This window comes from Dromaius novaehollandiae, chromosome 6 (assembly GCF_036370855.1).
Source record: "Dromaius novaehollandiae isolate bDroNov1 chromosome 6, bDroNov1.hap1, whole genome shotgun sequence".
Lineage (NCBI taxonomy): Eukaryota > Metazoa > Chordata > Aves > Casuariiformes > Dromaiidae > Dromaius > Dromaius novaehollandiae.
Window position 1 is genome coordinate 24,110,719 of NC_088103.1, and position 14,476 is coordinate 24,125,194.

General features: G+C 40.6%; 1 protein-coding gene across 8 annotated transcripts in view; it reads left to right on the plus strand.

Moving 5' to 3' along the window:
- Window positions 1–6,056: 6,056 nt before the first annotated feature.
- The window catches only part of USP54 (ubiquitin specific peptidase 54), a 105,144-nt gene continuing 96,724 nt past the window's right edge, over window positions 6,057–14,476 (plus strand). For 7 of the 8 annotated variants that reach the window (XM_064513879.1, XM_064513878.1, XM_026094900.2 and 4 more), the window contains exon 1: window positions 6,057–6,189. The gene's annotated coding sequence lies outside the window, so the exon portion shown is untranslated. The remainder of the gene's footprint in view (window positions 6,190–14,476) is intronic. The other variant, XM_064513881.1, reaches the window with a different exon arrangement.

The following is a 14,476-nucleotide window of genomic DNA, read 5'->3' on the forward strand; positions in this document are numbered from 1 at the left end:
GCCACTCCCAAAAAACAGAAGAAAACGCAGAGAAAACTTGGTGTTACTAAGGAAAACATACCCAATATATCAAATATGCACTTTATTATCTCCCCTTTTCTGAAAGTGATTTTAGGCTGTTCTAACGTAGATGGACATGATTTGTTAGACAAATGCATGATATTCTCACAGTAAATACATCAGGAATAGCAGAAACAAAACATTTTGGTACCTGGATAACTGTCTGTTCTCAGCAGTGGCTCTTCCAAGGTGTGGGCCAGTTCCACTTGTCGGGGCACAGCGAGGGCCAGCTGCTAAGAGGGAGGACGAGCCAGGAGTGACCCCAGTGCAGGGCTTGTCCTCACCAACCAGGCACAGTCCCACAGCATCCAAACACAGCGGGCAGAGCGAGTGCTGGTAACATGATCCATCGAGAGTCCCAGATGGTCAAGGGGATGCATCAGGTTCAGGGGCCATCCGGGGAGTCTGGTCAGGAGCAAAAGGAGACAAGGCTGGAGATAAGCTACAATGCAGGTTCAAACTCCATCCAGGAGACAAGCTACCTACAACACAGGTCTCAGGTTCACCCAGGAGACAGGGCTGCAGACAGGCACACCAACTGCACATAGCTCGGGGACAACCAAAGGCCCAGGGCTGAGCTGAAATGGGGCTCCTGGGCCATGGGCAGGAGGTGGTGGAGGCCCTAAGGGAGCCTGGTCAGGGCCGTTAAGGGCTGCTGGTGCGCTCAGGGCTCTGACACCAAAATGTTTGGGAATTACAATCATTTCTAACCACAGCAAGCATTTAAATCCCTTTAAGCACAGAAAAAAAGATAAAATGAAAAAGGTCCTTAAACATACAGGGAAAGGTAAGAACGGCTGGAGTAGCACAGTGCTCTGTGGTGGGGTAGTTCCAGGGTGCCTGTACACAAGGAAGGTGGCATTGGCCAGCAAGTAGGTCAGAGGACTGGGTTTAGTCCCAAGCTATCACTGATTTAAAATGTACTCTTGGACAAGATGTTTCGTCTGTGTGCCTGATTACCCCACCCCACTCTAAATGGCAGTAAGAAGTTGCAATCTGTTTGGAATATTACATCCTTATTTGGAGTATTACATCATTGCAAATTATTAATATTGCAATAGTTCATACTCGTAAGCTAGAAGGATCTTTTAGTTTTGGTAAATCTGCTTAATGAGGCATTTGGCTCTTCTTTTGCCAGTACATTTTCAATCTCAAAGCCTGTCAAGTGGGATTTATGTGCTTTCACTTCTAGTACAAAATGGAAAATCCAGAGTACATTTTGTAGAACAATTCAGAATATTGTCTTGCTGTTTATATAGCCTAACATATATATACTAGTTTAGCCACTATTCAAATTAATGTTAAAAGTGAGAAAAGTCAGTAATTCAGATTCTGTCCTGAAAATAGTTTGCACAACTCTGTTAATCTCAGTGAGGTTTACAGCTACTGTAATCCGGGCAGAAGTTTGTCCAAAACGATCAAATATTTAAGAGGAATAATCACTCCTGCTCTTTGTTTTCCTTGGGCTTGATGTAGACTCAGGGGGGATCTCCTACAACAGAGAATTATTTATACTGGGAATAAGAGGATTTTATAAGATTTAATTACAGTGGATTTCCCTCACATACTGGCATACTGGGAACAACAGACTGGAGACTCAGTTAACTGCTTTTAAGCAGGATCATAGTAGTTAGAGATGAAAAAGACTTACTAGATTATTCAGTCCATCCTCTTGTAAAGGCAGGATATAGTCCCCTCACAGAGGATGTACTGGATATTAAACTTATAAACTACTAAGCAGTAGCCAAAAATGTATTTAATAGACATATTAAATACAAGAAAATATCCAAGAAAAACAGACTGGACAGGATTTTGTGACATCTAGATCTCTCATTTAGAATAAAATTTGTTTTATCTTATGTTTTTTACAGCATTATTTTCAGGAAATTATCTCACAGTTTCCAGGCTGTGAAATATTTCTATCATGGTCATGTAAGGCAACTTACATGATGAAGAATCCAAGCCACACTGAAAATATGTGAAAAAGTAGTGCCTACTTTTTAATGTAAAAAAAAGGTGTTTAACAAATCTCAGCAATATCGTCCATAAATATGGATTCACGTGTTTAAAAATCTTCTTGAAGTTATAGCTGAGGGCATAAAATACTTCACAGCTAATGGCACAACTGGTATGCTTTTCTGTATTATGCAGAAAATCTTTTCCTTTTACCTGCCATGTATTCCCTAATCAAAAATTTGGCATCTCATAATCGTCCCTCTCATGTGAGCAGCCTGCCAGTAGATGATGATGATATAATTCATAAAACTAACATCTGGGAATTACATTTGATGTTGTTATTGACAAAGCATTTAGAGTAGATGGCTTTGTCATTAGGCTTAGTGACTCTCTGTCATACTATCTGGAACAATTTCAGGCTATTAGCAGAATATGGGCTTTGTCTTGTTTGATTTTTTTCATCATACTGTGAATACATAAAATGTATTTATCTCTCTCATACAAGATGGAAGCATTCAGACAGCCAGAGCCTGAACATGATTATTGTATCATGGAGCAAAGAGGACTAGAGGCGGCAGTCTCTGCCTCTGAAGTAGTGACTCAGCTGGCAAGGCTTGAACATTCATTTCACCGAATTTTTTTTTTCCTGTCTAGCTTGTCTTCAAGTATATATTCTCTTCCACAGAAGACTGACTGCTACAGGTGTCTGGCAAAAGCCTCACTTTCAAAGGACTGCCCCGTGGCACAAAAAGCTGGAGTGAGCACTTCTATGGAGATGCAGGGTCCACAGCTGTCCATCAGCACTTATGCCAGTTTCTCTTGAATGTACGTTAGCAACATTTGCAAGCCAGACTGCTGGCTCACAGCACATAAATACATTTGTATGCAATCTCATCTATGCCAAAATCCACAAATTGCAAGTTATAAACTAGTTCAGACAAGTTGCCCGTTCTGCCTTGGAGTCGTGCCAGACTAGGACCACAGACAATCAACCAGAATTTGCCGACACATGCAGAAGTAAGATAGCACACGTTTTGTGGAACCCCAACAACCCTTGTGAACTGCTGAGTATGTGAGATTGGAGACAGAGTTAATTATATTCATAAATCTTACTAGTGAAAAGCATCTTCACATAATGTAATTAATTAGCAGTGCCTTTGTGCAGCACCTTTTGCTCTGTATATACATAACGTACAATGAGTGTCATCTCTCTGATGATAATCTGCTTGCAGTGCCACTTACGTGATGCTCTAATGAGTCCAAGTACTTGCTCAAATAGATATATTGTGTAAATTAACACATGCAGTAAAGAGTAGAGAACTACATAAAATACTCCGAAAGGATGGTCTTAAGGGCAACTTAAACTCCAATCAGGTTAATAAATTCTCAAATATAAACTCTCCCTTTTGTCTGCCAGATAAATTTGTCAGGTTCTACATACACTCTTATGCCATATAATTTTAGCAATGGAGAAACTCTGTTCTAGTTCCCATTCTTGTTTGCTACTCCCTTGAGGAAACTGCATTACTTAAGAGTTAAAGAAAAAGCCCTCCTTCATAACAAGAAATGCAAATCTGGTTTCCCACAATTACAATGGATGGGTCTGTCAAGACATTTCTAAACAACAGCCTGCAGATGAGGTGGCTAGAAAAAGGAAGTATTCTCAATTAAACTTTTTAGAAACACATTATTTTATATCAAAACTTTTAATGCACTTTCTCCAACTTTTTAAAACAAAATATGCAGGCTCGTTTTGTTAGACTCTCACTTTTTCATTTCATGAAAAAAATCAAAACATTTTGTGCAAAGACATTCCATTTGTAAGTCTGTTTTCATATAAAGAAAATGGCATCTGATCTACTTTCACGGAGAACTGACACAAATAAATTCCCAGGTAGGGACAACTGCACTTTAAAAACAAAAAAAGAAGTATTGCTCCAGCCAGAGTTATAATAAACTTTCCTTTCAAAAATCACAGTGAACAAATGAATGCATAAAATAGCAACAGATTAATTTATGGTTAGAAGTTCTTCTTTCAGTGCAAACCCCAAATAGTTATTCTTTATTGCTCTTCTAACAAGGCTTTCTGAAAATGCTTCTATTTTGGACATCTGAACAGGTGCAGGGAAGGCACCACCCTACTGAAAGCCTGAAAAAGGTCTATACTCTTCCCTGGCACAGCCACGTGCCAAGGGCAGCACGACTGTTTCACTCCAGGTTCTTGGATTTGGAGCTGGGGAGAGGAAACGGTACAAGTAGGGCATCAATAGCAGTGAAAAAGGCTACCGCTGAGCAATGCTTTGTTTGTACTCCAAAACATTTGGTGGATAATATGTCTCTACACAAAAGGGTAAATAAGGACTCTGTAGACTTCCCCTTCTTACTGGGGGAAGCTCCTGCCTTGAGCAACAATCTCCTCATGCATCACTCACTGCAGGGAAAACAAGGTGGCCCCTGGAAGGGGAAGGAGCACAGAAACTTTCCACAGGCCAGCCTAAGGACACTCTACCGGCTATATCGCACAGAGCCTCCCCTGCTCACAGATGCTATACAAATCCAATTACACTGAAGAGCGCTTTACTCAAACTCCTCAGTGCCTGTCTCATATGAGTAATTACGTCCATATTCTATTATAAAAACAGCCATATTTTAATGGGCTTTAAGCTAGCATGGATTCAGGGCTTCATTATATCTACTGTCTCTAAATGTTTCTCTTAATTATTTTTGGTCCCTAAGAGAGACTTGAGGCCTCCCTTATTTGCTCTCTCTTCTAATATGGTTGGCCTGATTCCCCAAGCAAAAGATTGAAAAGGGATGGGAAGTCTCAACATGTAAACAAGTCTCCTTCCAAATGTACAGACATTTCTTTTTGTATTATTTTACTGTTGCTTAGGATGCCATATTAACAGCCGTGGAAAGAAAAGTCTACTATTCACACAAACACAAAAAAGCAGGACTGCAGATACCCTATACATTCAAACACTTCTAGTATGCCTAAGTGTTAGCTCTGGAAAGATCAAGGGTTGAAGGCTGACCCTATCCTCCAGGCACAGCCTATGCATCTGGCACACCATTGAAGCTACACCTGAATTACCAGAAGCTGGTGATTCTGGTAGGCAGAGGTACATCTTTCAGATACAGAACATTATGCAGCAACTCACTCACTTCAAATATACAAAAAAAAAAGGGGGGGGGGCTCAAAAACTGGGTAAGAATTTCCTCACAACTTACAGAATTGGTGGTAGTACTCCAAGGGTTGTTACAAAAAGGTGCATCTCAGATTTCATGAACACTGAAATATAAGGGCATAAAAGAGAGGGTATTAGCCCCAGTGTTTTCATGTTTCAGTTTGAGTAATTAATTATATTGTCTATCCAGGTGTGGCAACTGTAGCACTGAGATCCCAAATGCTCATACAAATGGCCTACTACCAGTACTCTGCACCAGTAACAGGAAAATTATGTACAGTAATGTGTGGCTAATGCAGTTCAGGGAACATGAGTTTAATATTAATTTTGCACATTGTCTTGTATTCCCCCAAATCAAAATACATTTCATGCAAGAGGTTATCAACCTCGCGCTCGTCTAATTTATGTCGGCACCGCTCGAATGCATGGCACTGCATGGGTACGGTCTCAGGTCTAACCTGTGACTACATCCCACTCCAAGATGACCTGCAAGTAGCCTTTTATGAGACATGAACGTATCATCACCTTTGGCTATGGCCGTATTTCACTGTACTTTCCAATTCTTAGAAACTGTATTTACTCTACAAGGGCATTTTTTTTCTCCAAACGCCTTTTGTTTCTGGAAAACACATTTATATCCACGGGGCTCCATCCAGCGAGCACTGCCGCACCAGGTGCCAGGTCCCCACCGCTCCCTCCCTGACACAACGCCGCTGGGGAAAGCCCAAACCCTCCCGCCCTCTCCGGGCGCGGGGCGGCCCTCGCGGCCTGAGGGAGAACCGGACCGGGCCAGACCGGACCGGACCGGGCGAGGCGCCGCCGCCCTCTCGCGAGAGGCAGCCCCGACGCCCCGCGGCGCGGCCGGCGGCCTCGGCGGGAAGATGGCGGCGTCTCGCGAGAGGCGGCTGCGGCGGCTGCCGGTAGCTATAGCAGCGGCGCCGAGGGGCGGGGACGCTGCGGCCGTGGCGGGACCCGACGCCGGCAGGTAGGGACGCGCTGCCCGCTAGCACCGGGGACTGCGCGGAGCCCTCCCGCCGCCGGCCGGGTCTGCCGGGGAGCCCCCCGCACCGCCTGTGCCGCCCGCGCTCCCGGCGGCCGCGGCGGCCTGTGAGGTGCCGCTGGGTTTTCCGGCGCTGCGGCGCGGCCCCGCCGGGGCTCGCGGTGGCCCGCGGTGCGGCGCGGCCTCGGGGGCTCCGGGAGGGAGGCAGAGGCAGGCGGGGGGCTGGGAGGGTCTCGTAGCGGCGGGGAGCTTCGGCGTTGATAGCGCCGGCGTTGCGCTGTGTTGCTTAATAACGCAGTCGTGGCCAATTACTAGTAAAAATGAAACTTACGTAGAAGTTCTTGACTGGAAGATGCTGCTTAGTTGCAGTGTCATATTATGCTGGTTCAAGGTAGGCAAAAACAATTTTCTAAAGGTAAAAAAAAGTGTGGAAGTTGTTTGCTTTTGCAGCATCTGATTCTCTTTGAAACCTGTTCTTCCGTAGGAAGATTATGGATCGGTGGGGATTACAGCCCCCAAAATACGCCAAAACAAGATATACCTCCTGTTTTCATAAAGTTTCAGGCACTATGACTCTGTGGGCTTTCGGCTGAGTGAAGCTGCTGTGGGTATTTTAGCGGCTGACTGTGCGTGTGGCAAGAATTCAAAATGCTCTTCAAATTTCAGAACAAATTCTGAGAGTTACAATCGTGGAAAAAGTATACGTGTGAAATGGAAGCCGTCCCCAATTCTGTAATCTTTTATGTAATTTGAAAGAAAGAAGTATGCATGGAAACAAACCTCTGAGCCTGTGCTGCTGTTCAGGCTTCACAAAGAAGCTAAGAGCAGAAGACTTTGTGCTGCAATACACTTGAAATTGAATAGCAGTTTTGCAAAACAATAGCAACAATAACAATTGCAATAATAGTAGGGTAGGGAGTTTTGCGTTTATTTCTAGAAGGAGCAAAAGTACTGCTCTGCTGAAAGCTAAACTGGTGAGGTAATACATAACTTGAACATGACACTTTTAAAAAATACTTGCCAAAAATGTGCTATGGGCTTAAAAAAAAATCTCTTGAAATCTGTTTCAATTTAGGAATTGAAAGAAATAATGACAAATTCACTAGACAGGATACTCCTTAAACTCTCTTGCAACACCTAATCAAGACTATATCTAATTGATCATGCTGCATGTCATTCATACTGAATTAAATAGGAGCTTTTCTTTGCCAGCCTCTGCAATGCCAGTAAGGAAGGCTTTTGCAGCAGTGGTCTCTGAGGGTGGTGGTGTATGTTTGGTTTGTCCCATATGGACAAATTTACTTATATCTATCCCAGAGAATTGAGAAATCTTGCTTTCTTTATGCTACTGACAACTGTAATAGCATTGTAATTCATTTCTTTCAGTCAATGTGAATAAAGTTATGTCAGCTCTTCTCTTTGTTCTGGGTTAATAGTCTATTTTGGGACTGTAGTCATGAACTCGTTAAAAAGGATAATGAGAATTTAAATCCTCCTTTATCCAGTCCTGATGATGTTATTAGGCATTAAACCTTCTTATGTGAATTTTCATGGAGAGGACATAAAAGAGAAAGTATTTTTTTTCCTCAGTATGTGAAGCTTCAAAAACGTTACTTAGAGATGACAGAATAGTAGCAGAACTCTTAGGTATCACTTTATTGTAGTTACAGGAGATTGTATCCACCATAGTCAGAATTTAAGCTCCTTTGTGTTTGAGTGCTATGTAAACATATCTATATAAAGAACAGCCACTGCTCTCATGAACAACTTGCAGTCCAACTGTGCAAAATGCAGCAGGCGATACAAAAAGGGAAACGGAGGTAAGAGGATGAGTTTAAATATATAAATAAATATATAAAAATAGTCACAGCTGTTTTATGTGCTTACTTTATTATTTCTGAATCATAAAGTATATGTCTTACAGTAAACTTGCTTATTAGCACCTGTGGAACTCATTACTCTGACCTTGCTGTCTTTTTCAGTTTTCTCCTCCAGCCTTCCGAAACTCAGTTTCTATACATCTAAATTCCCTACGTACTCTCCAGCTTCAGACATATGTTCCACTCACATTTAGTCAAACAGTTTATGCTGATTTGCTCTCTGTTGAAATACTCCCGTTCTTGCCTTTGTAACAAACAAAAGAGTTTGTCTTTGAATTTCTTTCTTTTCTATCAATAGCAGCTGCAGTTGCCATTCTGAAGTTACTGTGTATTTCCATCTTTGAAGGTCATTCTCCAGCACAGATAAGCAGTGCTTGATGGCAGAGGGGAGAGGCAAGGAATCTTGCTGTTGGCTTTCTAGGAATTTTAAGTCTTGCACAGATATCTCTCTGTTGTTCCTGTTACTGCAAGTCAAGTAACAGGCAGTCCTTATTTTTGAAGACTTAGCCTTGCTCTGTAGGCACTCCCCTTTCCCAGGCCTGCACACCAGAAGGAATGCATCTGGCTGCTGCCTTATGTTTGCTCCTGGATGTGACTTTCTAAGTCACATGATGTATTATATAGGTCTCCTATTGTGTGACCTGACACGCAACTTTAGCATGCAATGTATTGCTTCCCCATCTCTTCCCCGTGTTGTGTCACTTGATGGATGGGGTTCCGTGACCTGAGAAAGTTAAGAGGTTTAGGTGGATCTCACCAGCTATGGGCTCCGGGTCACAGGAGCAGTGCTTGGCTGAGCTAAGATATCGCTTGACTATGCTAATTTGATTTCACAGCAATGTACCACACGCCAGCTCAAACACTCAGCTTACCATTCAGTTGGGAAGTTAACCTGCTTTGGTTTTCCTGAAGTTATGGTACGAGTTCCACTTCTGGAGTTGTTGGAAAAGAAAGACTTTGGTATGTTACCAACAATTTAGCAGAAAATATGGAAGTTGCAAGGAGCACAGGAGGTTCTGTTTTATGTTTATTTTTTCACACTTGAAATTTGTGAGCTGAGTGTATTCTGTTGCAGTCTTAAATGTTACCAGTAATATTTTGTGCTCACAAAATGTAAAACTTCCAGTAAATCTTGTTGTCTAATGTCTAGTGTGAAGTGAAGGTGATCTTAAAGGTGTTATATTAAAACTTGATGTCTCACTTCTGTAGCAGTTACCACCTGGTAAAATGAAGAGCTGTGGTACCTGTAGAGGACTTAGTGTGATTGTTGCCAGGCTATTAAAAGGCAGTGGAACTATGGTGGGCTAGACATAGGGTTTTGATGCTTAAAGCTGTTTTTATTCAAATTATGGAAGCATGTGGAAAATTATGTGCTGCTGGGGACAAATCCTTAAATTTTCTGCCTAGCATAGCTGTAAAGGAGTACCTTAAAATCATGATTTCTTTAGTGTCATTTGTGGTATCTTGTAAATAAAGCCATTTCTGAATTGAACTTGTCTGCAGGAAATAGTTTTAAGTGTTGCTGCGGCAAATATTGTTTAAACATTTTTGGCTTGGTATACAAATACATAACAGAATAGATGATAAATTCAATATTGCTTTTAGAGAGGACTATGATCATGTTCTCCAAAACCTTCAGCTTCATGAAATGCATCTTTGAACAAGACACTCAAAGAAATATCTGTAAGCAGCACTGCGAAATTTCAGTTTCAAAACCTCCATATCGTTGTCTTCTCTTCCTTGCCGCCTTTATCAATATAAAAACTCAAAACACTCAGTATTGGTAAAGAGGTAGTTATAATTGGGAATCTGGGAGATGGAAGTCATCTTTCTCCATGGAATGATGTGCCATGTATTGGTGGTATGATTTTCGTCATGTAGACAGTGCCTGGGGAGGAAGAGGAACAGCTTTGTTTCTGTTCAATTTTTAGTTACTTTGCTGGGATGAAAGTGCCTGCAGGAATGCAAATTATGATGGCAAATTTTGTGTTTGATGGGAACTGGACTGAGCCTGACAAATCAATTCACAAAGGCCAGAGCTGTCAGACAGTAATAGCTTGCCTTCATTACTAACCAGTCTAGATTTGAACCAATGACCTAGAGGTGAAAAGCTCAGTGCTCCATTACCAATCCTCTGATCTATCCATATGTTCTCTTGCTTAAAATCCCTGTAGTCCTCTTAAGCAGAACATGCAGTAAATATTGAGCATCGTTTGCGCTTTTAAGTACTAGAATGCTGTCCATTCCAATTGTCTACCGTGCATGTGAGGACACCGAAGTTAAATATAGCAACAATTTCTTACGCTCTCTGGCTTTTCATGGGAAACCCTCATAGAAATCCAACCATATGGCAAAATCCAGCATTATCTTAAGACCGTTAACTAAGAACCTATTGCTGCCATTAACTGGAAAATGAATCCACAGCTCTAAGTAGCGTACCGGGAGTTTTTAATAGCATCAGGCTGCTGCTAAGAAAATAAAGTTAAATGAAATATGATTAGTAGTCATTCCACCAGCATTTCTGCATGTTGCATCCACATTTGTATTTACCTGTGGAGGCTTTTTCAGAGTATATTATCCTTATTGCACGTCTGCTTAATTTGTTCTTCACTGAATATCTTCACTGTGCTCAGTGTTGTAAAAGCATAGTGGAAAATAATTTCTTTTCCATAGATTTCATAAAATAGGCTAAACAAAATATTTGGAGTAGCCAGATAGGAGAGCATAATCCATTTTTCCATTCATTCTGACGTAAAATGTTTCTAGGCAACCTACATAACAGGAGGAGGTCAAGAAATGTAAATACTTGTCTGTGTTGTTATCAGGTTATAAGGCTGTTAAAACAAGTTATTTCTGCAGCTCACAGAAATTATGATCTGCAGATATTAACAACACTTGCATTCCTATGGATTTGGATTTGTCTTTTTATCTCCTTATCCCTTTTCCTCCAGTCCATAACCCCATTCTCCTCCTTAACAACAGACAGTGTTGTGTCTAATCTGTACTGATTGCCATACTGCCAAATGGAATATATAAGGGGTGATTTTTGCCTACTTCTCCATCACTACACATGCAAATCAGGTCTTTTTCCTCTACTTGACCATCAGTTTTCATGTAACCTATAGGAACATAATTTTTTTTTGACAACTCTTCTTTCTTGTGCCAATGGATTCAAGCTTCATGAGGAAACCAATTTCAGTCATATGCTTCGGCAGGCAATAATAAAGATAATTTGCTGCCTAGTTTACTAATGAAATGAGGCTTATATGATCATGCTGTCTGTTATATCGTTGGTTCCATTTTTTTTCTCCCCCACTTTCAGGTCCAAGTACCCCACTTAGAACAGTATCCTCCTTTTTTGCATAGCATTTCTGTTCCACAGGATGTGGTCAATATCTGTTTTGTCATTTTTTTTCTCCTGCTATTGCACTGCACACGTTTTCCCAGGGTTCTCTTATTAAAAGCAAAAAGTCTGTATCTTCGCTTTTTTAAGAATTGGAGGAATCCATTTTTTAAAACAATTTAAAACAATTTTTAAAATTGTGAATGGTTCCTTCTTCTGAACATGTTTCCAAGCCTGAAATGATACCATTTCATGTTCTTATTTGTGTGATGGATATAAGTGTGTAAGCCTTACCTGCGTTATGCCTCTTATATATGGGTTTATTTTGGTCTAAACTGTTCCATTTCTGCTGCTGTTTAAATTAGCACCAAGCAGCTTCCATGAGATGCTCGAGTGAAGTTGTGCCTGACAATTCTTTGTTAGCGTGATGCAGAGTGATATGGATGTCAGAGGGCAGAGGAATCTGCCTGTCAGTGGAGTGGGTTGTACAATATTTTGGGTTGTGACCTTCAATATTTCAGCTAAGATAGCTCAAAGAGCATACAGTGAAAATTAAGCAGCAGTGGAGATGTCCTAAGACTTCTTGTGAATGATGAAGGTAAAGATTGTTAGGAAAAGATTTGGAAAAGAACTGCAGATAAGGCTTTGGTGAGTTGTTGTTGGCTGCAGAAGTGGGACAAGACATAAATCCTGGTGATCTTTTGCTTAAATATTTTTCAGTAGGCCCTGGCTTGTTATATTCTGCCGTGACAGATCTGATGTGTAGATTTGGTTAAACTTGTCCCCAAATTTGAAGGCTAAAAGCCTTACTTTTAGAATTATTTTCCCCTGTGGTCTTTAACCATCTGAATTTTCTGAGCTGTAAAGCTCAACTGCTTTCCAATCCCTTTTAAATTGGAACAGTGAATGTGGGTTTGTTGTAAACATCTATTTTTAAAGTGTAGTCAAGCCTATGAAACTGGCACACGTATTTTTTTTTTTTATGAGTATATATATTGCAAATAAGCATTAAGTAATTGCTGGTCTAAAGGTTAATAGTGGAAACAGCAGAAGCAGGTAGGATAATCTGTAGTAAATGCAAAATAATTACAATTTGTCTAGAATTTCTTTTCTATGGTTCAGTTTGGATTTTAGAAGACTTTTGAGATGAGAAGCATTAAAGCTTAATGTATGCTTAAAGGGAAGCTCACCCAAATTTATATTGAAGTATATATAGTGTAGTCAATGGGGGGGGGGGGGGGGAGGAGGAACAGTTCACAGATGAGAAGGCTGCAGGGAAGCAAGGGGAAACTGGTCTGATTTTGTATCTCTGCTTCAGCCTTGGATTGGCATTCTACACTTGTGAGCAAAGCCCACCTAGCTTGTTCATTTCTGATACTTTGGAGAATGTAAATCAGTACTGGTAGTAGATAATGTTTGTTCTGTGTGTACTTTTTTTTTTCTTTTAAAATTTGGTATGTGATTTATTACATTTTCACTTTGGAAAATAATGAATGGACTAAAAATACGCAAGAGTGATTCAGACTTGTGGGAGACTGCTTGAAGAGGAGGAATCTTCCGTAAGTATTTTCGTAAATTGTTAAAATAAATGTATTCTGGGAAGTAGTTAGCGAGTAAAGTATGTCACAAAGCACAGGATAGCAAATGACTTTCTGATCTTCCTGCTGGTATTCCCAGTAGAATGAATTTATAAATGGATCAATAAACAACAGCTAATGTATCTCTTCGCACACTGGGACACGAGCTGTTACTATGACATGGAAACAGGTTAGTGCCCTCAATAGAAATACATGTTATTCGAGAAAATAGGTCAGAGGGAGGGGCAGAAAAAGGGATAAAAATACAAGAAAAGTGTTGATTATGTACTCTGACTGTTCCTTAAAACTTTTTTTATTATACTGTACGTGGGGCATGCTAATAAATACACAGCAAAGCTTCACAAAATGTGATTGCTAAAATGCAGCATTCTATGTGATGTCCGTTATGGACATCATTATGCCCAACTAATCTATTCAGCACTTGTACAATATTGTACTGGTTGATATCTGGAGCGTTTCTATGAATATTCTTGACATATGTCAAAAAGGAATTGCCAACAAAAACTTGAGGATCCTTTGGTTTTGGCTGCTTTATGCATTTGAAATACATGGATTTTGTTTGAAAGAGAACTAAGAAAGAATGTTGCAGTGTGAGCTTGACAGCACTGCAGGGCATGCAACAGCTTTCATTGAAAGTGCTGGCTTCACTTGCTCCTAATTTGTTTAAGTTCTTTAGATTAAACTTCCTCAGATGAACTTTTCAGACAAGCTTTTTAAAAAAATCCTTTTGGCTGTTTTATTTAAAATTTACTGTTTTAGGAGAGAATGGTTAAGTGGAGAATGTAACTTTCCTTTTAGCAAAACATTTGTACAATTTTCTTCTTTTAGATAGCAGTGTTTATAACTTTAAATTTGATAAGAAAATAGCCCTCTTTCAAGAAGCACCACCTTTTGTTTTGCAAATGTGTTTTCTTAAAGCAAAGGTTTCTTCTTTTTTGGGAGAGGTGGAAAGGTGGTTTAATTAATCTATCAATCCATTACTGTTACTCATAATTGTAGCAGACCTATTCAGCAATATAATTATCTCATAAATTAAGCAATTTGCCACTTCTCCATTCTCTTCTTCTCTGTTCATTTTTTTGCTTGTAATCAGTTCTCCTCTGCCTGTTTGTCTGGTATCACAGGTGCAGGTTGAAAGGGTATCTGGGCAATTTCACTATATTCAGTTCTTGCTCCAGTAGGACCTGGCTGTGTTTGTAGGCAAAAGATGATAGAGCCTTGTCGTCTCTACCAGAACAGAGAAATTTCCTGTATTAAAGCTGAAGAGTGAAATTTTCACGTTGAAATCACTGGTAGTGTAGAGCCGGGAATGTTTCTAGGCAGAAGCAGCGGTACTGGCGAGATCTTCTCTTTCAGCTTACTTTGCAGAGGGATATGTGAGGTTTCAGAGAGAGGAGGTGGAAAGTGCATGATGCTTGCAGTGCCGTGCCCAGCTGAATTGCTTACTTCTG